The 6,283-nt window shown below is 51.7% G+C and overlaps 1 protein-coding gene across 1 annotated transcript in view; it reads right to left on the bottom strand.

Annotated features, from left to right (window-relative positions):
- Positions 1–3,114: 3,114 nt before the first annotated feature.
- OPTC (opticin) overlaps positions 3,115–6,283 on the bottom strand; it is a 15,640-nt gene continuing 12,471 nt past the window's right edge. The window contains exon 8 of the mRNA XM_023186970.1: positions 3,115–3,339. The gene's annotated coding sequence lies outside the window, so the exon portion shown is untranslated. The remainder of the gene's footprint in view (positions 3,340–6,283) is intronic.

Genomic DNA, 6,283 nt, shown 5'->3' with positions numbered 1-6,283 from the left:
GTGCCAGGCCACCTCTCTAGGAGTTCATGTTCCCATTAGAAAAATAAACTGGAACAAGAAGGCTGAGAGAGAGGCTCGATCAAGAGCTCAAACCTGGCCTAGAACATACTTGGGCTTGTTGTGACTCTGTTTACCAATAAGCAGGAAGGAGCCTATTGTACTCAGGGTTACAGAAGCGGAAAGAAATCCCATGAATAGGAGCACAGGAGCCAAGAAGTTGGGCTCAGGGACAATAGATAGGAAGGGAGGGGGTGTGGGAAGGGAGATCCAGAGTGGTGAAGCTTAGAGGAGAAAGCCAGGTGTGCAGGGGCCACCACTTAGGAACATCAGGAGAGGAGGGGTAGAAAAGGAGCCAATTACATGGTCAGATTTCTGTAGCAGGTCTGCCTCCCCACCGTGCCGCGGAGCGAGCTGGCCTAGCACAAGGTTTATTGGGTATGTTCTATGATCAAGGAAGTGTGAGGCAAGACATGATTCAGCAGGTGTGTCAGACACGCAGCTCCAAGGCCAGAGGGCCAGCAGGCTTTGCACTCAGGCCAAATTTGAATATCTAGTCTGCCTCTTACTCCTCACTGTGTGACCTTGGACCAAAACTTAACTTCCCTGCCTTCGTTTTTTTTTTTTGAGACGGAATCTCACTCTGTCGCCCAAGCTGGAGTGCAGTGGTGCGATCTCGGCTCACTGCAAGCTCCGCCTTCAGGGTTCAAGCAATTCTCCTGCCTCAGCCTCTTGAGTAGCTGGATTTACAGGTGACTGCCACTACACCTGCCTAATTTTTGTATTTTTGGTAGAGACAGGGTTTCACCATGTTGGCCAGACTGGTCTCGAACTCCTGACCTCAGGAGATCTGCCTGCCTCAGCTTCCCAAAGTCTGCCTTCTGTAAAATTGGGGCAGCACCCACCTCATCAGGCTACGATGGAGATAAAACGTAATGATGCATGTAATGCGCAGGGCTAGTGTGATGTCCTACAGCTGGTGGCAGGTGCTTTCTGCAGCCCGCACCTCTGGCCCTGGCGTAAACCAGAGAAGATCACCATCAGCACTAGGTAGAGCCCTGCCTGGACAGAGGTGCATGGACCAAAGGACCCTGAGGACTCTTTGATCCTCTGAAATATTGACTTTCTGACAGCTTCCTGTCGTTCTCTATTTCCTGTCATCTCTGCAGGGACAATGCACTGATCTGCTGACTTTAGGAAGGATCCTGTTTTCAGACTGACTTCTTCAAAGGGGTAGCGTCTACGTTGGCAAGGTGATTACAGCCCAAGCTCACAGCTGATTTGGAAAACTTCAGTCCCAAAAGACGACTTTTTTTTCCCCTCCTCTGCAGGATGCTTTAGCTTGAAACATCTGGTTAACTGCTTAACACCTTCCTACTTTGCAGAACATTCCCAGCATGGGGGCTGTTTGCATCTTTCTGGGCTGGTATGTTTCAAGATTATTTAAAGGCAAGGACCTCATGCACTGTGGGAGGTCCCGCTTTTCTCTGCCCACCCCATTTCTCATTCTCCCACTCCCACCCCCAACACTCCCCCAAGGGCAGAAGCTCATCTTCCACTGTATGTCCACAGGATTAAAACCTGCCATCTTGCCTGTCTCCCAGGGCATGGCTCCTTCAGGGATGTCTTTTCTTTTTCTTCTTTTTCTTCTTCTCCTTCTCCTTCTCCTTCTCCTTCTCCTTCTCCTTCTCCTTCTTCTTCTTCTTCTTCTTCTTCTTTTTTTTTTTTTTGAGACACAGTCTTGCTCTGCCGCCAAGGCCGGAGTGCAACGGCATGATTTCGGCTCACTGTAACCTCCACCTCCCAGGTTCAAGCAATTCTCCTGCCTCAGGCACCTGAGTAGCTGGGATTACAGGCGCACGCCACCACTCCTGGCTACTTTTTGTATTTTTAGTAGAGATCACGTTTCACCATGTTGGTCAGGCTGGTCTCGAATTCCTGACCTTGTGATCTGCCTGCTCAGCCTCCCAAAGTGCCGGGATTACAGATGTGAGCCACCGTGCCCAGCCTCCTTCAGGGATTTCTTAGATCTCCAAGAGAGGTGCTGCAGCTCTCACAGGTGCCGGGCTCCAGGAGTCTGTCCTGGGAGGCAGGGGGCCTCTCTGTGGGAGAAGCACCTCTCCTAAGACTGCCCAGTGATCCTTGGGGGACACTGATTATGGACAATGTGTAATTCAAAGGTCGTTACCTTTGGTTTCAGGATGGGTCAGAAAGGACTTGAAAAGCTTGGATTATTCTCTCTTTCTGCGTGGACCAGAGAATGATCAGGAAGGCCTGCAGCTAAGCCAGCTTTAAAGCCATGGTGTAGTTGATTTGGGCTCAGAAAGCTCAACTTGTGAGACTAGACTGATTGTGTGTCTGTATTTCCTGTACTTCCTTCCTTTTCTCCTTTACCATTTGATCCCTCTTTGTCAATGTTAGTCTGTGCTATTGGGAATAGTAGAAGAGGGTTGTGTCTTTGTTCTTAGACTAGAAATGTAATAAGATAGGGATAGGCACCACACCCCTTGGGCTCGGATATGCTTTGAGCAACAGATTTGGAGTGAGGGAACTCCACGGGGCCAGGACAGAGTGAGGTGCTGGTGTGATCAGGATATGGGGTAGTCAAACTCAGGTCTTCAGACTCTCACTCCAGTGCTCACTCCCTTGCATCACAGTTCCTTTACAGGTGCCATGACAAGAAACACTTCCACTCCTTCCTGTGTCTGAACTGCGTGTTAGACACCAGAGAAAAGAATTCTGGAGTCAGCACCCTGGCACACATCTGTAATCCTAGCTACTCAGGAGGCTGAGGCAGGTGGACGTTTGAGCCCAAGACTCCAAGACCAGCCTAGGCAACCTAGTGAGACCCCGTCTTTTAAAAAGAGAGAGAAAGAGAAAAGAACTCTGAAGGCAGGGCTGGGACTGGTAGTGCCAGGAGGAAACAAAAAGCTATTTGCTCTGGTGCCTGGACACAGAAGAACAGAGAAAAAGGAGGCAGAAGGAGTGCAGAGAGGAGGAAGGGGAGAGCAGGTGTTCTAGGTGGGCTCGTTTGAAAGGAAGTACACAAGCACGTCCAGGCCATGGGTTTGGACGTGTCTGGAAGGGCTGGACAGGCCAGGTTGAAGACAAGAAGGCCTCAGTATGGGGAATTTTATTACAATGAGGCAGGAAGGAGGTGGTCCTTGGGCTTCTTTGTCACCCGCAGGGAGAAGGGAGACGTGAGAGCCGAGCCTTGGGGAAAAAAGCAGGCATCCTCCCTCTACATGGAGACTTTGGTCCACGCCCCGGGCGGCCACAGGAGGGAGGCGTGCCACATGGCGGCTGCTGGAGAATGTGAGGCCCGCTGGTCCAAGAGATGACCTTGAGAGAGAGGAGAGACAAAATTGAGCTGGTGTCTAGTGTGGGGGAGAGAGGAGGGGCAGGTGAGGTGGGAGGAGAAAGCTGAGAGGGAGCTAGACAGGGAGGGGGTGGGGCGAGCTGGGGCCACCTCCCCGTCTGGTCTGTCTGCCTCTGTCCTGGCCAGAAGGAAGGAGGACACAGACACAGGCATGTGGGGGTGCGGCAGAGATGGGGGGCCATGTGTCCTTGAGCCCCAAGGTTCTCCCGGACTGAGACCTTCATTACCTCATGTGCTTCCTAAGGATACAGGCCTTGATCCTGCTGGGAGCAGGCCCTGGACTCAAGTTCCATAGGCAGCCCCCATTTATCTAGCCTGGGTGATGCACTCTGGAGTCCTTGCTTTTCAAAGCATTTTGGGAGGTCATGGTGGGGGGCACCCATCCTCTGCTCCAGGAGCTGGAGATGGGATTTCCCATTTCTCTGACAAGAATTCCCAAGAAGTGATGGCTGTCACTGCAGCTCCACCCCCTTGCCCATCTTTCTTTGCTGTTATAGATTGTTTATGTTAAGTCATCTTTCTCTGGGACAAAGTACTTAGCCTCTCATTTTCTGTCAGGAAAAGGAGGGATAATAATTCCTTCCTCACAGAGTTGTTAGGACTATCAAATTAGGTTCCATATGTAAAGAGCTTGCTGAAGTGCAAACTGACAGCAGAAATGTAAAAGATTACTGTTTGGACGAACGGAGGCAGGATGGTTCACTTCCGGGTTCTTCTTCACCACCAACTCTTCCCGTGTGTGCGAGAATGCAGCTGACGCCCGGGAAGGTGCAGATTAATCAGGCATGCACCAGGTGATGTCAATCCGAGGAGACCAAGATTTACCTGGTGGCACCTGCGGAGCGCCCCCCCTCCCCTGACATGCCCGTGCCCCGCCTATTGCCCTTCCACTCCTAGAAAAGTCACTCCCAGCAGATGCGCCCGGGGCGGGCTTTCTCAGCCCCCACTCTTGTCGGGACTGTATTAGAAACCCCCCCCCCCCACTTCCCCCAGCTCCGGTCCCTGAAGCTAGATGACCAAAGAATAAATTTGCAGTTTTGCTTTTAGCCTTGCCTACTCGCTGGTTCTTTTGTGCCCACTCTGGTGGTCTTAGAAAAACAAGACAATTACTATTCCCAGGGAAGAGAAAAAAGGGAAAAGGAAGCAGGAAGGGAGCCCAGGCAAGGTCAGGGTGGGGAAACGGCCTTGGCTCCTAAAACAGACTTAGTTCCAGCCCCTCCAGCAGCCCCTGCCACCCTCCCTTCTCCACCAGCCTGCTGTGGTCCTGGGCCTTGCCAGTAACCTTCGTTAAAACAGGACCCTGGAACTGAGAATAAGGCAGTCAGAGGGGGAGGTCATTGCAAACTCATCCTTTCTCTCGCAGAGAGGAGGGGCCCTGGCCTCTTCCCCACGACCTTCTCCCACTGATACTCATAGGACGGGTTAGGGCAGGACCCTCCTGAAGGCCACAGGGTGCCCCAAAAGAGGGAGGCACTCCCCTTCACACAGAGCTGGCAGAATAGTCACCAGAGTGCCTCCCAGAGCAAGTGCTCCTGCCAAGGTCACATATGAGTGCTGCTGGGCCACAGAGGACCTGGATGAGTGAGGTTAGGAAAGTTTGGTGTTAGAGGAGGTGGATTTGATGCAAATCTAGACTGCCGGCTGGCGTGAGGCCCTCAAGCTGCCTGCCATGCCTGGCTGGACCCCACAGCCCCTCCTCTCTCTCCCTTCCTTTGTACTCTCTCAGGTCTGGCTTGCATCTGCCCTGTGTCATTCTCTCCATCTTTACCATCTGCAGGATAGCAGGGCCTCACTCTGGCTAAAGAGGTGCTCTCTGCCTTCCTTACCAGTTGCCCAACCCTAACCCCTTTAGGTCCCCGAGAAACAGGAGACCTAGCTGTTCACATCAAGATCCAGAAGCAGCAGCTGTGGGGTTTCTCGCTCTCTGTCTCTCCCCATCTCTCTCTTCCTCCCTCCCTCCCTGGTGCAGAGGGACAGATGCTCTGTTTAGAATTTCTTCAGGGAGACAGCCAACAAGAACATTCTTTCTCTTCCTTGGGCTTCCCTAGCCAAAAATGGGGGATTAGCCAAGAGACAGCTGCAGAGGCAGCGGCCCTTGGGGAACCCCTCCCGGAGTAGCAACAATGGCCTCGGGAAAGAAACTGTCTGGAGCCGGCCTCCTTTAATTGGAACTTGAAAGTGGTGTCTGCATTGGAGTGTGGCAGAGAGCAGGACTTCAGGCTCTGGCTGGATGGACCCAGGATTGAATCCTAGCTCTGCCACTCTCTCGCTGTTTGGGTTTGGGCCACTCCCCTGTCAGAAGCCTGTTTCTTCATGTGGAGTCGAGATGAGCATCCCTATTCACTAGGGTTGTTGCTGGAATTAAATGAGTTGATGCACAGAAAAGCTTCTATTATAGGTCTGGCAAACTCCAGGAGTCCAGGGATTGTTAGATCCTCTGTCCCACAATAGAGCAGGAGCCAGGTGACTTTCTGTACTCAGCAAAGAGCAACTGAGAGGCATGTAGGAAGGATGTGGCTTCCAGTACTCAAAAGCCCCAGTTCTAGAAAACCTTTTTTTTAAAATTGGATTTTTAAAAATATTGGATTCCTTGGTCAGGAGTGGTGGCTCACGCCTGTAATTCCAGCACTTTGGGAGGCCGAGCCAGGCAGATCACCTGAGGTCAGGAGTTCAAGACCAGCCTGACCAACATGGAGAAACCCTGTCTCTACTTAAAATACAAAATTAGCCAGGCGTGGTGGCACATGCCTGTATTCCCAGCTACTTAGGAGGCTGAGGCAGGAGAATTGCTTGAACCCGGGAGGAGGAGGTTGCGGTGTGCCAAGATCACGCCATTGCACTCCAGACTGGGCAACAAGAGTGAAACTCCATCTCAAAAAAAAAAAAAAAAAAAAAAAAAAAAAAAAA

The sequence above is a fragment of the Piliocolobus tephrosceles genome, chromosome 1, assembly GCF_002776525.5.
Source record: "Piliocolobus tephrosceles isolate RC106 chromosome 1, ASM277652v3, whole genome shotgun sequence".
In the NCBI taxonomy this organism is placed as follows: Eukaryota; Metazoa; Chordata; class Mammalia; order Primates; family Cercopithecidae; genus Piliocolobus; species Piliocolobus tephrosceles.
Note: the sequence above shows the minus strand (reverse complement) of the source record. Positions and strands in the feature narration are given on the sequence as shown.